Genomic DNA, 17,332 nt, shown 5'->3' on the forward strand with positions numbered 1-17,332 from the left:
GAAAAAAATATTCTTACGTAATGATGTACTTACTGTACTTATAAATAAATGAGCAGTGGGATTTCCAAATGTTCTCATGGAAACTAGTGTTATTTAACAACTGGGCTAAAGAAGGTGCAAAATAATATTCAAAGGGCACATCTGAAATTTTGCACACACTATGGTTACTTATGAAATCACAGAGGAAAAAATCCCCCCCAATAGAAATGTTGGGTCAATGTGGCTGCAGTTATGACAAAACCAAAACTGGGGTTGGAATTATAAGGAAAAAAAGACTGAAAATGAAAACTCCATGTAGCATAATTGAAAAGCGAAGGCAGAAACCTTATATCATGCATAGTTGTTATGCATGCAGAAGAATATCAGATACCAATTCAGCCTCAGAATTCAATCCACTGTAATTATTTTCTGAAATATACCACACAAATTACAACGAGCTTTTTCACAGAGAAGAATACACCAGACTGTGGACTGAAGCTAGCGTTAATTGATCACTGTTCGACTATTTATTAGGCTCATGCAACTGAGTCAAAGAAAAAGATTTGTAGCTCTTAATAGTCCAGGACAGAATATGGAGTGACACACACAGTCCCTTTTACAAACTATATAACAATCTCATCAGCCGGGAGGGCACATTGCTGTGTCTATGTTTCTCCCTTTCTAAGTCCCCATCCTTTTCCTACCTTGCTCTGCCTCACGGTTGCATCTTTCAAGACTGCCCACCACAGGAAGGCAGTTACTGTGGTTTTTGTGGTGCCTCCTGTCTCCTTCTGCCATATGGACCCCTCAAAACCCTCAAGGGTGAGGCCTATTTCTGGATATTCCCTGAAGGCCCTGTGAGCATAAAAGAAAGGAATTCTGCCCTATGTTATCCAGAAAATGAAAAGGGCTCAGGAAGGGGAACTGTAGGGCTCTCAAGGACACTTTTGGAGCAGGCCAAAGAGAAATGCAACAGGTAGAATCACCCTGACAACAAATAACTCTAAAATTTGCAGAAGTGGGGAGGGATGGGCATTTAGAAGGTTATTGCCATTCGAGTGTAGTTGCTCTCCTTATTCCTCAGTGGCTCCATCCATTGCTGCTGCCTGGTAGACAATCGGTCTTCTAGAATGAGAGCATCCAGGCTTCCTTCCCTTCAAGGGGTACTTGGTGATTTGGTGGAAAAAGGAGAAAGATGGTCAGCTTGCCCCGAGGCAGTCTTATTCATGAAAGTTACACTATTGTTTTCACTGGAAGAACTGAACTTTGCGGTACAAGAAACACGCCAAGCCAAAATGATGCCTGGAAGAGGCCCCGTTGAACCCTCTCCCCTCCAGGCCCTCCCCTGGGCCTGTGGGATATTATGAAACCAGCGAAGGAGGAGGGGAGGGGAGGCAGCTGGCAAGGCCAGGAAGGAGCGTTGTATTGAGTTATCAGCTCCTCACAATGCATCCGCCTTCCTAACTTCCTGTACAACAAGCTGACAGGCTTGGGTGGCAGTTATTCCTAACCCAGGCGCTTCCCTCCACTCCAACAGTCAGGTCCCCCAGAGACTCATCTGAAGAGCCTCACAAGACCGTCCTGCAGAGTTCAGGGGAGGGACCCCGACCGTCCAGTAACATATGCTATGTGGCAGAAACGGGCACATGGGTTTCTGTATGAGCTTGCGGCATCTTATTCCCCCCTCTTCATATTTACCAGGGAGCGTGTTCATAAATCTAGATTGCTATACTTTTGAGTTGATGTAAAGAAGGGTAGATGGCAAAACCCAGCATTCACTATCTAGATCCTACGGAGAACTCTTGGATCTTATGCCCTTTAAGTAAGAAAAAAAGGTGGTCATGGTAGTTTGCACATCCATGAATATTTCCTTGGAATGAAAAATGCAGGATAGGATTAATGGATGTGCTGCAAAAAATCAAATACCCAGCAGATGGGAGCAAAATGTGGGAAGTTTTGCTGCCATCTAGTGGTTGGCTGGAGTTTGGCAGCACGGATCTCAAATCTATTTATAGTTGGTACCTTAATTTTTAAAAACCACTTGGCTTCATTGCCTTGTCCTCTGTAGGCCTTGAGAAGGTAAAGTGTCACTCTAGGGAGATTCGCCACGACACATACAAGCAACAGATTTGGTTCCTGTGTGCTTTAATAGCAATTCTGTTTTTGTGTACATGTCACAAAAAAGTGGTTTGTTGATTTTTGCAGATTAAGTTGCTATTTAAAAAGCACAAAAAACAGGCTAGCTTATTGGAAAACTCTAAAATGTAGTGCAGATATAACTTGACCTGATTCATTGCTGAAATACTTTCCTTAAATGATCATTAAAGAAGGGTAACTCTGCTATATTTTTCATTTGTCCGAATAAGAGCAAGCTGGTCTTCTTTCACCTCCAGATTTTTTTGGAAGAAAAAGGAAGCAAACCCAAAAAGGAAGAAATGGAGCTAGCTGGTAGTTAGATATTCAAGATAAGATTTTGCTGGCAAAGGAAGACCCTAGAAGGATGTTCAAACTGTCCAATCTAAACTCCTAGTTATTCTAGTTTGGGTTTCTTTTATTAGAATACTCTGCCTTTCCCCCAAGTTGTCTAATAATAGTAGTAAAATAAATTACAGCAATGTACAATATAACACTAAACACTACATAACAATATAAAACAAGGCCAATAAACCTAATTAAAACAAGTTGAAATTTAATTTCAACATATTTCTAAAACTAAAATATATAAATCATGGTCTAAAACTCCAACATCTAAATGTCAGCTCCCCTAGCTTAATGTCATGTTTAGAAACAGAAGTACAGATCAAAAAGCAGATGATGCATACAGTATAAGGAGGGGAGAAAAAATCCTAGACCATTCATTTATTTATATAATTTATAAACCCCCCCTTTTTCCCCCCACAAAAAGCAATTCTGGGCGATGTACAACAATCAATAAAACAGAAAATATAAAACAATCAGATATAAATATACATTTATATTTATTGCTATTGCTATAAAAATACCAAAATCCATATTAAAAATAAATATTATGAAAAGTAATATACAAACACTAGGCAAAGAGAAGATAAGAATGGCCACCTCAGCATCAGAGCCATCAATGTTTCTAGCCTGCCAAAGCAAAGGTTATTTTAGTAAGGGAAAATTTGCATTTCTTCCATTTTCCCTTTCCAGATTCTTTTTCCTGTGCCTAATTCTGTGGCAGAGCATTGTGTTTGCCCTAAGCTTCTTGAGTACTACAACAATTCAGACTCCATTTCTGTCACCTCATCCTCTTATAAAACCTATCCAGAGGTGGATTCCTACTGGTTTGGCCCGGTTCCGCTGAACCAGTAGTGGAATGCCGGCCTAGGTTGCAGAACCGGCAGCATCCCAGGCTGGCCACACCCCCAAACCAGTTCCCCGATTGCTGCTGTTGCCATCATTTTTTTTTTTAGTTCTGCCCATGCGCAGAACAATTTCCATTGAACTGCGCATGAGCACGCAGCGGTAATGCTAGCTGAAACCCACCCCTGAACCTATCCCATTTCATACATGTGGACTACAATGTGAAGAATTGTTAACAATGGCTATGCTGGTAAGAAAATTCTGGAAGCTGAAGTCCACACCGCCCGCAGAATACCAAAACTGAAGTAGACTGCCCTAACACATTACAGGTGGTCCTCGATTCATGACTATTTACTTAGCAACCACCAAAGTTACACTGCAGCCGAAAGTGACTTACGACCAGTGCTTGCACTTATGACTGTTACAGCATCCTGAGATCACATGATCAAAATTTGGGTATTTGGCATGTATTTACAATGGATGTAGTATCATGTGATCACTATTTGTAATCTTCTCAACCGGTTTCCAACAAGCAAAGTCAATGTGGCAAGCTGGATTCACTGAATGAACATGGCAAAAAAAGGCATAAAATTGGATGCAACTCACTTAACAACTGCCTCGCTTAGCAATGGAAGTTCCAGTCCCAACTATAGTAATAAGTCAAGGACTAACTGCCATACATATTTTATATATATACTTGATTTTATCAATATATATATGGAACTAATATAGTAGTAGTAACATAGTAACATAGTTACATAGAAACAACACCACTTAAGTGTGAAAACAGATAATAGGTCAATTTTTAAAGTGCCATTGTAACTTCGAATGGTCACTAAATGACCATTCTGTACTGTACTGTACTGTATCTGTACTGTGTTCTGTCTAGGGAAACAGAAGAAGGTTCTTCAATAAAATCCCTTGCATGATGCTCTCCAGCCCTCATAAGCAGCAACCCCACTTAGCCCTAGTGGTAAGATAGAAACAAAGGATGCTTTCAAACAGATGGCGTCTAGCCCTGCCAATCAAAGGAATTATTATTATAGGTGTCCCATCTTTCTTAATGACTTTTCTGCATAAAGAAAAACCACAGAAGAGGTGAGACAGTACAGGTCTGTGATGGCGAACCTTTTCGGCACAGAGTGCTTAAAAGGGTGCGTGCATGCGGGCTCATCTGGCCCGCAACCTGGAAGGGGAGCTGCCCAGTGGGCATGTGTGTGCCGGAAAATGAACTTCTGGTTTCTGGTGCACACATGCACACTGGCAAGCTAGACTTCCGGTTTCTAGTGCGCATGCAATCAGCTGGCCAGTGTGCCTCCTCCTGCCGGAAAATGGAAGACCAGCTCTTGCAATTTCCACCACTGCTGCGTGCACAATGGCCAGCTGATTGGTGTTGTGTGAATGTGCGCCAGAAACCTGCAAGAAGAATGGGTGATGCCATGTGTGCCATGCTACATGACTCCATGTGCCACTTTGGGCACGTGTGCCATAAGTTTGCCATCAGAGGTATAGGTAGTTACAAAGGGAAGGCAATAACAATAGCACTTAGACTTATATACCGCTTCACAGTGCTTTTACAGCCCTCTCTAAGCGGTTTACAGAGCCGGCCTATTGTCTCCAATAATCTGGGTCCTCATTTTACCCACCTCGGAAGGATGGAAGGCTGAGTCAGCCTTGAGCCTGGTGAGATTTGAACTGCCAAACTGAAGGCAGCTGGCAGTCAGCAGAAGTAGCCTGCAGTACTGCACTCTAACCACTGCGCCACCTTTGCAATGAAGTCTGGACCCTCACAAGACATTGTATTTAAAGCGGGTTAACATGGAAGGCCACACCTGAAATTTCCAAAAGCCTGGGGGCTCATGGGCATTGTCTTTTGGTGCCTGTGGCAATCCATGGAAGGCTGAGTTCAGGAGACCATTGCACCTGTCTGCAAAGTTCCCTCAGCACCCCTGACATGTGGTCAGAGTAATGGGGCTCAGATCAACCCTACCTACAGAAGGAGAAAAGAGGAGAGCTCTTAATTAGTTGAAGAGAAATATAATACTGGTAGTCCCCAAGTTAGAACAGTTCATTTAGTGACCTTTCAAAGTTACATCATCTCTGGAAAAAAGCGACTTGTGACCGTTTTCCACACCTTTGACCATTGCAGCATCCCCATGGCCATTTGATCAAAATTGAGATGCTTGGTAACTGGCTCATATTTATGACGGTTGCAGTATCCTGGGTCATGGGATCAACTTTGGCAACCTTACTAATTTACACAAATGCAATCATTCACTTAACAATAGTGGCAAGAAAGGTCGTAAAATGGGGGAAACTCTCAACAAATGTTTCACTTAGCAACATAAATTTTGGGCTCAGTTGTGGTTTTTAACTCGAGACTTACCTGTAGTAGACAGTGCACCAGGGGTGGGTTCCTGCCAGTTCTAACCTCTTCTATAGAACCGGTTCCCATCTGCACATCATCAAGATGAAGAGCGAGAGGAGGAATTCTGGGAGTTGAAGTTCACAAGTCTTAAAGCTGTCAAGTTTGAAGACCCCTGGGTTTTTTTTCTAAAGGGTTAGGGGTGCAAGGGTCTTGTAACTTGACAGATTTAAGACTTGCACACTTCAATGCCAGAGTTTCTGAGCCAACATTTTGGTTGCTAAGCAAGAGTGTTGTGAAGTGAGTTTCACCACATTTTACAAGTTGGCCACTCCCACCCAGTCACATGACTGCCAAGCCACTCCCATCAGGTCATGTGGCTGGCAAGCCACTCCCACCCAGTCACATGGCTGGAAAGCCACTCCTACCCAGTCACATGGCCGGCAAGCCACTCCCACAAAGCAGGCCACTCCTACAGAAGAGGTTCTAAAAAAATTTGAAACCCACCACTTCAGTGCACCAATAGCAGTAGGTGAACTGGAGGCAGAGTAGAGAAAGCAAAGTAAAGCTATCAGTAAGATCAGGGCATATACCAGTGGTGAATTCCTACCAGTTCAGCTGAACCGATAGTGGTTTGGCGGCCTGGGTAACTGGAACCAGCTATGACCCAGGCCTGCCATGCCCCTGAACCAGTTCTCCGGGCAGTGCCATAGACGCTGCCATCTTGTTTTTTTGCTTCTGCACATGCGCAGAACGATTTTTATTGTACTGTGCTTGTGCCCACAGCACACATCAAGCACACGGCCAAAGCACGCCCATCAGCAAACTGGCAATAGTGCCTGCCGGAACCCACCCCTGGCATATACATGGTGTTGATAAAGGACAACGTTTGTAGCTCAGGGTTGAAATGAGAGGCCCTTGGTAGTCTCTGAGTTTGGCTATTTTCTTCATGTTTCATTACCCAAACTATTACTGATGATGCCACCTAGTTTGGATAATGAAACGCCCTCAAGAAAATAAACAAATAGCCAAGCTCAGAGACCACAAGAACCCTCATCTCCGTGAGGTGGGAGGAATAAAATAAGTCAAGGCTCTGGTTGCCCCCACACAATCAAAGCCCTGCTCCTTTTTATGTGGATTGGGTGTGGTGTGGGAAGTACTCCCAAGTCCCTCATGTGCTGAAATTTGAACAGTTCCTTATTGCAGATCTGAGCAAACATTTAACCTTGGAGGCCTTGCATTTGCTCTGCCTTAAGGCCGCTAGCCCTTTCCCTCCTCCATGCTGCTGCTGGTGCCCTCATTATCATCACGGCCACAATTCTTTTTGGAAAAATCAATGACCTGGTGGTGACTTTTGGAGGCAGCTTAAACATTTAAAATGTTCACCACTATGCCTCTGCTTAGCAAGGGGAGGCAGAAAGACCTCTCAGAAACTAGCTCCATGTTGAACTGGGAAAGCAGTATATGTGTAAATGGGTGTATGTACAGTATGTACATATGTGGCACAAGCCATGACCTGTGTCCACTGCAGAATGCAGATTGCAGACTGTTTCCCATCCCTTCCTTAATGGCTGAAAGGTGAAACTGATCCCTCCCTAACACAGGATACCACAGTATTCCAGGAAAGCAGCAAATAAGTTTATTTTCGCATGGAAACAAGTTTTATGACATATTTAAAACTCTAATATATTTATTATGCCATAATAAATGTTGAGAGTGGAAAGGTTTTCCCCTCTCCCTTTAAGGAAGACAACAACCATGTTTTCAGATAGACGGCTCCTCCTAGTGTCATGGTTTTTCCACTTTAATTCATAAGTGGAATAATAACCGACTATCCAAATTTTACAAGTTTAGAGCTTAAAAATTTCTTTGTGTACATTTTATTTTGTCTTGACTCTGTGATGCAGTACAACGTTCTGCTAAGGGGCTCTGCCCTAAATAGGACTACCACCAGATGGTAGCAAACAAACTCTCCCCCCACCCCATCTCTGCTGCCTCCTAGTGATTTTCCAAGCTTTGGCAGATAAAAAATGATTGCAAGAAAATTAAATCAAAACATTAAAAATAACCTCACCAAATAAATAGTTGTGAACTGTATAATACAGGGATTTGAATGTACAATCATTTGGCATACAGCATACTTGCCCATGTCTTGTTTTAAAATGTCTTTTATTGCTTTTAACAGAAAAAGAAAAGCAACAAAACAGTACATATATATTTATTTCTAGTACCCTTATATAAATATCATTCTATCTCATTATATTTGTCCACACAAAGTCTACGTCTATAGGCAATCTGCTCCTAAGTGTCAAGTGCAATCAGAACTTCAATTCATTGAGTAAATGGGGCCATACATTTATCTTTACAATGCTCCAACATACATACATACATACATACATACATACATACATACATACATACATACATACATATAAATTAGCGGTGGGTCACTGCCAGTTCGGCCTAGTTTGGCCAAACAAGTAGTGGTGGCGGTGGGAGACTTGGCCCACCCGCCCAGACACTTCTGTGCATGTTCAAAAGTGTTGCACGAGCGCACGCATATATACGAGCAAACTGGTAGTAAACAACCCTCCACTGATATAAATATATACACGTGTGTGTGTGTGTGTGTGTGTGTGTGTGTGTGTGTGTGTAGGTATATATACAAAGTACACCCTAACCTATTAATAGACAAAGTAGAAAAATGTGGGTTAGACAGCATCATCACTAGATGGATTCATAACTGGCTGACCAACTGCACTCAGCGTGTAGTCCTCAATGGAACTGCATCTACATGGAGGGAAGTATGCAGTGGAGTACCTCAAGGCTCTGTTTTAGGCCCAGTACTCTTCAACATCTTCATCAATGATCTGGATGAGGGAATAAATGGGGAACTCATCAAATTTGCAGATGACACCAAGCTGGCAGGAATAGCCAACACTACAGAAGATAGGCTTAAGATACAGAAAGATCTTAACAAACTTGAACATTGGGCACTATCTAATAAAATGAAATTCAATGGTGAAAAAAGTAAGGCTCTACATTTAGGCAAGAAAAACAAAATGCACAGGTACAGTATAGGTAGTACCTTCCTCAATAGTAGTAACTGTGAGAGGGATCTTGGAGTCCTAGTGGACAACCATTTAAATATGAGCCAGCAGTGTACAGCAGCTGCCATAAAAGCCAACACAGTTCTAGGCTGCCTAAACAGAGGGATAGAATCAAGATCATGTGAAGTGTTAATACCGCTTTATAATGCCTTGGTAAGACCACACTTGGAATACTGCATTCAGTTTTGGTCGCCACTATGTAGAAAAGATGTGGTGACTCTAGAAAGAGTGCAGAGAAGAGCAACAAAGATGATTAAGGGACTGGAGGCTAAAACATATGAGGAATAGTTGCAGGAACTGGGTATTTCTAGTTTAATGAAAAGAAGGACTAGGGGAGACATGATAGCAGTGTTCCAATATCTCAGGGGTTGCCACAAAGAAGAGGGAGTCAAACTATTCTCCAAAGCACCTAAGGGCAGAACAAGAAGCAATGGGTGGAAACTAATCAAGGAGAGAAGCAACTTAGAACTGAGGTGAAATTTCCTGACAGTTAGAACAATTAATCAGTGGAACAGCTTGCCTCCAGAAGTTGTGAATGCCCCAACACTGGAAGTCTTTAAGATGTTGGATAGCCATTTGTATGAAATGGTATAAGGTTTCCTGCCTAGACAGCGGGTTGCACTAGAAGACCTCCAAGTTCCCTTCCAACTCTGCTATTATATTGTATTGTATATAGATTATACACACACACATACATACATACACACACACAGACACACATATATGTATATATACACATACATATTATCTATCTATCTATCTATCTATCTATCTATCTATCTATCATCTATCTATCTATCTATCTATCTATCTATCTATCTATCTATCTATCTATCTATCTATCTATCTATCTATCTAAAGGGCAAGGTATTCCAAATTCAACAGAATATTAATACTTGCCCAAGGGGGCGAGGGCAGAGTGTGGCCGGCATGACTAAACACCGAAGGCACATGGCATGCTATCACCTTCCCACCAAAAGTGGTTCCTATTTTTTCTACTTGCATTTTTACATACTTTCGAACTGCTAGGTTGGCAGAAGCTGGGACAAGTAATGGGAGCTCACTCCGTTATGCAGCACTAGGGATTCGAACAGCCAAACTGCTGACCTTTCTGATCAATAAGCTCAGTGTCTTAGCCACTGAGCCACCATGTCCCTTGTGCATAGATAAGTGGTCCTTAAATTAGGACTTCCTGTTTTTTTAAAAAAAAATAAAAGCAAGAAAATGTACAATTCTATGGTACCTTGAATGGAAAGGGAATGATAACAAATAACTTTCCAAGAGCTAGGGAAGGAGGATATATATCCTTTCTATATCTTCTTGAAAAGTAGCTTGAAACAGTGCTCTGAAAGACTTACCATATTCAACAATATGGCAATTGAATTCAACCATTCTTCGGGTTTTTTTTTTTAAATCTCCCATGCTTTTTAATGTGCTGGGAAATTTTGGTTATACCTTTTGACTGGTAATAAAACTGATCTGATGACATCAAGAGATTTTCCCTCTCTGTTTCTTACTCTGTTTTCCACTGAAATTCAAGAAGTTAATTGGTTTCTACAGTAAATCAATGTCGGATGTCGTTAATGCATAAAAGAAGGACAAGTTTTATTTTTATTTATTTAGTTTGTCAATCATGTACAAGATAACAGGAATAAGAATAAACATGAATAAGAATACAAGAAATGGGTACAAATAAATGGGGACAGTAGGATAGGGACATTAGGCACACTGGTGCATGTATCACGCCCCTACTGACCTCTTAGGAATGGGGCAGAGGTGGGTTGTTCCTGGTTCGGCCCGGATCGGCTGAACCGGTAGTAGTGGTGGGGTGGTGGGAGGCTCCGCCCACCCACCCAGACACTTCTGCGCGTGAACGTGTGAGCGAATCGGTAGTAAAAAAATTGGAAACCCACCACTGGAATGGGGTGAGGTCAACAGTAGACAATTTAAGTTTGACTGATAGTTAAACCAAACTATAATAACTTCTTGCTCAGTGGAAGAACAGATAAGGGAACTGTTCTGACCCCCCTCTTCATACACCAAAGCACGCCGAGACAAAGATACTTCAATAATTTATTAATACACAGACTAGACCTTGGCAGCAATCCAGCTTGCCAAGATAGCCACGATAGCTTCTCCAGCTCTAGTAAATACATTGATTCCTGCGACAAGCTTGTGGAAAGCCATTCCTTTTATAGTCTTGAGAAGAGCCTAATTACCACCCAGCTGAGTTCAATTATCTCCTGTAACTGTGTAACTGTTCTTTACGCCTATTAGCTCTCCGTTGCCGGGCATCTAGAACCAACTCCCTTGTCTCCTCCCCACTGCTCCAATGCATGACGTCAGGATCACACTCCCTTGTCTCCTCCCCACTGCTCCAAGGCTTGACTTCGGGAGCATGCTCCCTTTGGCTCTCACCGCTGCTCCAGGCCTCAGGCGCCTCCTGGTGGCCAACCAGCCTCTCTGCGCCCTGCTTGGAGTCGGAACAGGGTCCAGGGTCCTCCACATCTTCCAGAGCCGACTCATAGGACCCCTCGCTGTCGGAGTCTGGTGGCAGCTCCAACGGCTCCTGCTGGGCCACAACAGGGAACTATGATACATACTATGATTCATATTCTTTAAGCTGCTCTTTCTAATATAGACCATGCCAAAGCTCTTGGTTTTAAGTAAGCAGTCTTTAACAAGAAACAACTGGTCATTTTAAAATTGATTTCATTGTACTCACAGATTCCTGACTCATAGATTTGGCAAAAAATATTGTAAAAATTTGGAATCCCCCCCCCCTCTAAAGCAGGCTATTCCATATAGCTCCCAATAACTTAGCATGCAAATAGTCCCTTTATGGGGATCTTAATTTGCACAGATTAGTGTGAAGGTAGCAATAGCATTTAGACTTATATACCACTTTACAGTGCTTTACAGCCCTCTCTATGTGGTTTACAGAGTCAGCCTATTGCCCCCAACAATTTTGTTTCTCATTTTACCCACGTTGGAAGGATGGAAGGCTGAGTCAGCCTGGAGCTTGGTGAGATTTGAACTGCAAAATTGCAGTCAGCGGGCAGCCAGCAGAAGTAGTCTGCAGTACTGCACCATCATGGCTCATATGCTTGGGCTTTGGCTGTTCTTATGGCATACTCACCCCAAAATATGCTAAAACGAATTGACACCATTCTTATCATTAATAGGGAACACTGCATGCACCATGACCCATCTAAAATTGGTAACCTAGGCTACACCTTATTTTACATATAATGAAAACCTTGATTGTCTATAGCCATAATAGGTGGTGGAAGTCAATATATATATGGACCAATCTGCTATTCGCTTTGGAATATGAAGAATTGGATTTAAGAAAAACAATATGCAGCAAAGAAATTCAAATTAATGAACGGAATTAAAAAAAAAAGTTGTATGTGTGATTAAGAATGTAATACCTCTGAATAAAGATAATCTGTTCTTGTAGAGTGGAATGGATAAATTCATAGAATTCATAAAAGAAACTAAAGGTGTACAGCAGTTTTAACAGTTTCATTTATGAAGGAAAAATCTAAAATATGTGGCTGAAAATATGGATTAATGTCATCTGTGGGTGACTATGAATCCATAGGTTGCTGACATGCTATGTTCCAATAGATGGTGATAAACAGTTTGGAATAAGATGCATCTGCAAAGGTATGAAGAAGTTTTGGGGTTGATAAACTATTTTAGCTATATTTTCTTATCCCATGTCTTTAATTTTTTTGAGCAATTTTTACTCCTTTGCGCTACAAAAAAGCTCCTTACTCCAAAGGATAGTAGGATTATAGGATTATAGACATCTACATACCGTGGAAATTAGATTTTATGGACTAATTGAGTGTATTTGTTGAAGCCAAATCTCTGATAATGAATTTATACAACGTACATTTTATGAAAATTGCATATTTTATATATAAATTACCTGTACTTTATGTAATATAAATGCAACGTACTGTACATAAACTATATGAACATCGCTTGGACTGATTCATCAAAGCAATCTGAATTTCATTTTTGTTGGTTGCTTCTGAAATGTGTTGCGTAAAACAGATTTTACAGATTATGAATGTGTATAGAGTACTTAAGAAGGGGAATAGATAATATTGTGTACTACAAATGCATAATATTGTACAGTACAGAATACAGAGTACTGCACATATTATGAATGTGTGCATATCTTCTCTTTTGCGGAGAAAATAGGTTCCTTTACAATATGTCTATGCTGTTTACAAATCCTCTGAAGGACTCAGATTTTGGCAGCAGTACTGCAAAAGCATGTTTTTTCTCCAGTTCCACAAGATAGCAAGGTAGGCTTATGTTAAAAAGATCATTTCAGATTTACAGTAAGTAAATTATAGTTACTCCTGTAGAGTTCATAGAAGAAGGAGGGAAAGAAAAGGACGGGCAGAGTAAAAGAAAGAATTCTGTTGTTTTTAATACTTTCCTATCCACCACAGAATCTGAACTGGTCCTGACTGGAATGGAAACAAGGGCAGCATATCACTCAGAGAAGCTACTCTTAAAGAGGGGGAAACCTCCATCCCCGCTATCCCAATAAACATATATTAAATAGGCAGTGCTTTTTGATTGGGTTTTATGGATGCTGAGCTAGGAAAACATGTGGGAAAATAATACTGTATATGGTAATAACAAGATTATGATTCTATCAATAGAGGGGAATATTTGTAGCTCAGGGTTGAAATAACGGCTCCCTGGTGCTCCCTGAGCTTGATTGTTTTCTTCCAGACATTTCATTACCCAGTGGGTAACATCAGCAGTGCTGGTGAAGAGTGGGGTTCGCTCTCAATTTATATTATAATGGCTTGCCCTGACAATGTTGGTGGGAGTAACCTTGGTGGTTTTTTTGCCTTTAATTTCAATCAAGGAAGTGTCAAACAGGCTAAGAGTAAAGAGCCCAACTAAGAACCCTTAAGATCTCACCGTACTAGCACTGATGATGTTACCAGGCTATTGTATGCATAAAGATGAATTGGGAAAAAAAACGAAATACCCACAGTAAAGGACTGGATTATAAAATTGATGGAACTTGCAGAAAGGGTGAAGCTGACTAGTCTGGTCAGGAAAATACAATAAGAACTTTTTTAAAAATGAAAAACTTTATATGGACTCAGCAAAAGAAAGGACAGTTGATGATTTATATAACTAGGGATTAAAAAGGATTAAAGAAAGGGGGGAAACAGCAAAATAGCAATTACTCAATAGAAAGATGACCAAAGTCAAAATGTGTTTTTGTTACTTTTCTTTTTTCTTATTTCCTATCTTATTTTTTATTTATATCTTTATTGTATTACAAGATTTTAATTGTTTTTAATAAACCAATGCTTTGTCTTGCATGTAAGCCGAAAAATGCAAAACTTAAGTACATTTGTTTGATAAGAGTGCTGCAAAGATCCCAATTCAGATCGTGAAATGATTGTGATTACAAATGCTTCCCAAAGTGAGAGGCCTGAGGATGTTAAAGGGAGGCATTCTCAGTGTATCTCCTCTGAGTGTCTTGACCTGCAGCTTATGTCTTGTCTCTCTGCATCCCGATGGGGCGTTCTTAGCATAATTGGTCAAGTGGCATGATGTAGCCTTCTTTTCTTGGTAAATAAAATGGCAGAAGAAATGGTGGGAAAGATAAGTTCGAGGTAATCTATAGGAGTGGCTTTCCTATAAAACAATGCATAAGAAGCTGTTGTGAGATTGCTACTATTACTTTTTCAACACTAGTTGAACACAGTTATTTTTCAACACCATTTCCTCAGCCAGGTGTTTCTTGAAGCCAGCTGAAAAGCAGAAACAAAGGCCTGATTATTTGAACATAATCAAACCAAGTTATTTTGTACCAGTAGCAGAAAATTCAGCAAACTCTCTTCATGGTCATAAAAAATAATTGATATTATTTTAATATTCAGTTTTAAATACTGTTTTATGACATGCAAAAACCTTATGAAGTGAGATTTTTTTACTAGCCCAGTTTTGGTTTGCATCAGCTGCCAATAATGAGACATCACTGTTCTTCTTTATATGGTACCCTCTTCACATGCATTCTGAAAATATGCTCAAATAGCACCAGAACACTCTCTGCCTTCTAATAGCTAGTTAAAGTTAACATTTTGCAGACAACTGAATTTTCAGTTAGGACTATGCATTTGAAGCCTTGGCTAGATCAATATTTTAGTGAGATGTTATGTCAAACACTTGGTTTTTCCCTTCTGTAGAAAGCACGGGAAATACCGTCAACAAAATCATAGTTGTTTAAAGTAGGACAAACACTCTTTTTAAAATATCTTGTGTAATTCAATTCTCTGAACTTCTTGCATTTTGCAATCTGGAATATACAATATACGGTAGTTGGTAAAAACATAAGCTATTTGCATTTGCCCACCAACTCCTCCCTTTCTTGCAACATCCCTATTCAGTAGAAAAATGTCAATTCCTCAAGTACTTCAAGCATTGAAACACAATTTTATAGCTCATGTTATGGTATGGTCTATTAAGTGAGCCACAATTGATCAGGGTCATATAGCACTCTAAATAATAATTCATGGTTGAATTATGAATACAATACTTCTACTACCAATGACTATAAGATGGCTGCAAAGAGTTATTGTTGTTTCCATCTCGTTGCTACTGTTGGGGCTCAGCTCAGATCTCACAGCTTTAATTCCATCACACTTTGTTTCCTCAACAGGCTTTGTGCATTCTTGTATCTTCTGTTTTAATGCTAATTGTAGCCATTTTGAATCCCTTAACAACTGTACCACAAAAAAGATGAGAATTAATGCAATAGGTATCTTTAAAGGGTCTTGCTTTATTTAATATGCAATTGCCTATTTATTGTATCTATTTCTCTAGATATCATTTAGAATGTGTCTAATTGGGTATTTAATTATATACAACCTCACTTCTCTCATGATCTACTATCAGCATTTTTAGAAGAATCTTTTGCTGTAGGGTTCTTGGAAGCAAAAATATTCTAAGCTTTTAATTTTAAGAGAGGAAAAAAGTAAAACGGACAGTTTACCATTCTTGTCCTGGCAGGGTAGCAAAAGGAAAGTTTGCCATTTTCAGTGTATAGGCAAAACCTTGTTTAGCCTAGTCTACTTCAGCAACCTCCTTTTATCTCTATGGGATTTTTTCAATGGCAATTCCGTCACAGTAAAACAGTTCAATTTTTTGTCAATGTGTTGTGCTTTCTCATTCCCTTAGCATACATAGCCAAGAAAAGTAAAAACTCTTTTATAAAAGAGGGGGAAAAACCAGATAGCTGAAATTCATCACATTGCTGAGATAGAACTATCCCCCCTTCATATTAATTATAGCAATGATAAATAGATAATTGTCTAACAGAAGACATGCTTCTGAGGGACTTTCCTCTGAAATTAAAATTGGCCCTCTGGTGGTTATTTCTACCATAGAGCTCTCACATGTCTCCTTGAAATCATCTGCCAGCCATCTGCCAAAGCTTTGCTGTTACTGATAGAAGGCAAGAGAGCCAATGAAGCATAGAGGTTAAAATGAACCAAGAGGTCACAGTTGCAATTACACATGAGCCATAGAATATTACAGAGTGACTTTGGGTCAGTCATTTTCTCCCAGTACAAACTACCGCTCAGTGTCATGGGGAGCAGGAATTGAAATCCTATGACTAGGCAGGGCAGAAATCTAACACAAATAAATCTGATATATCTCTCTTAGAATTTGAACAGAAAATGTTACAAAAGTGTGAACATGAAAGCCCAGGTGAAATGTTTTGATCTGTCCAGGCATGGTCTGAGAAATGCCTTTCAACCAAGCTTGCAGGCAGAGGTTACATTTCATTAGTTTTGTCAGAAAAATCAGAATGAAACATGGACATTTGCAATATTTGCAGATAGGGCAAAAGCCAATAATATATAATTCGGGATATGAGATAAATGTAACATGAGTATCTTTGACTTTCTAGCAGTGGTGAAATTCAATTTTTTTTCTACCAGTTCTGTGGGTGTGGCAGGGGAAGGATACTGCAAAATCTCCATTCCACCCCACTCTGGGGCCAGCTGGAGGTGGTATTTGCCGGTTCTCCGAATTACTCGAATTACTCAAAATTTCCGCTACCGGTTCCCCAGAACCTGCTGAATTTCACCCCTGCTTTGTAGTCTCCTCCTTAAAGTATACTGATTAAGTATTAAGTAATATTAAAGTATATACTGTTTTCATACATTTCTTGAAGTTTGGTAAACTTTAAATCAATAGGATAGAAGGAATATCCTGATGGTACTTCGTGGATTTTAAGAGCAAGCTTTGGCTGATGAAAACCGATGTCATAACAAATGCTTTCGCCTTTAAAATGCCACAAGTCTCTTCGCTGCTTTCGTTACCACCGACGAACACTATTTTCTCTAGTTGCACTTTGCTTGCTCGTCCGTGCGACTTCTTCCCCAAACTCCCAATATAGTTGAAATCCTAATAACGGGATCGTGCCAAAGGCTTCCATTGAATTTCCGTGACAACCCTTCATACAACCTCCGCGTTAAAAGAAATGAAATCC

This window comes from Thamnophis elegans, chromosome 2, assembly GCF_009769535.1.
Source record: "Thamnophis elegans isolate rThaEle1 chromosome 2, rThaEle1.pri, whole genome shotgun sequence".
Classification (NCBI taxonomy): Eukaryota; Metazoa; Chordata; class Lepidosauria; order Squamata; family Colubridae; genus Thamnophis; species Thamnophis elegans.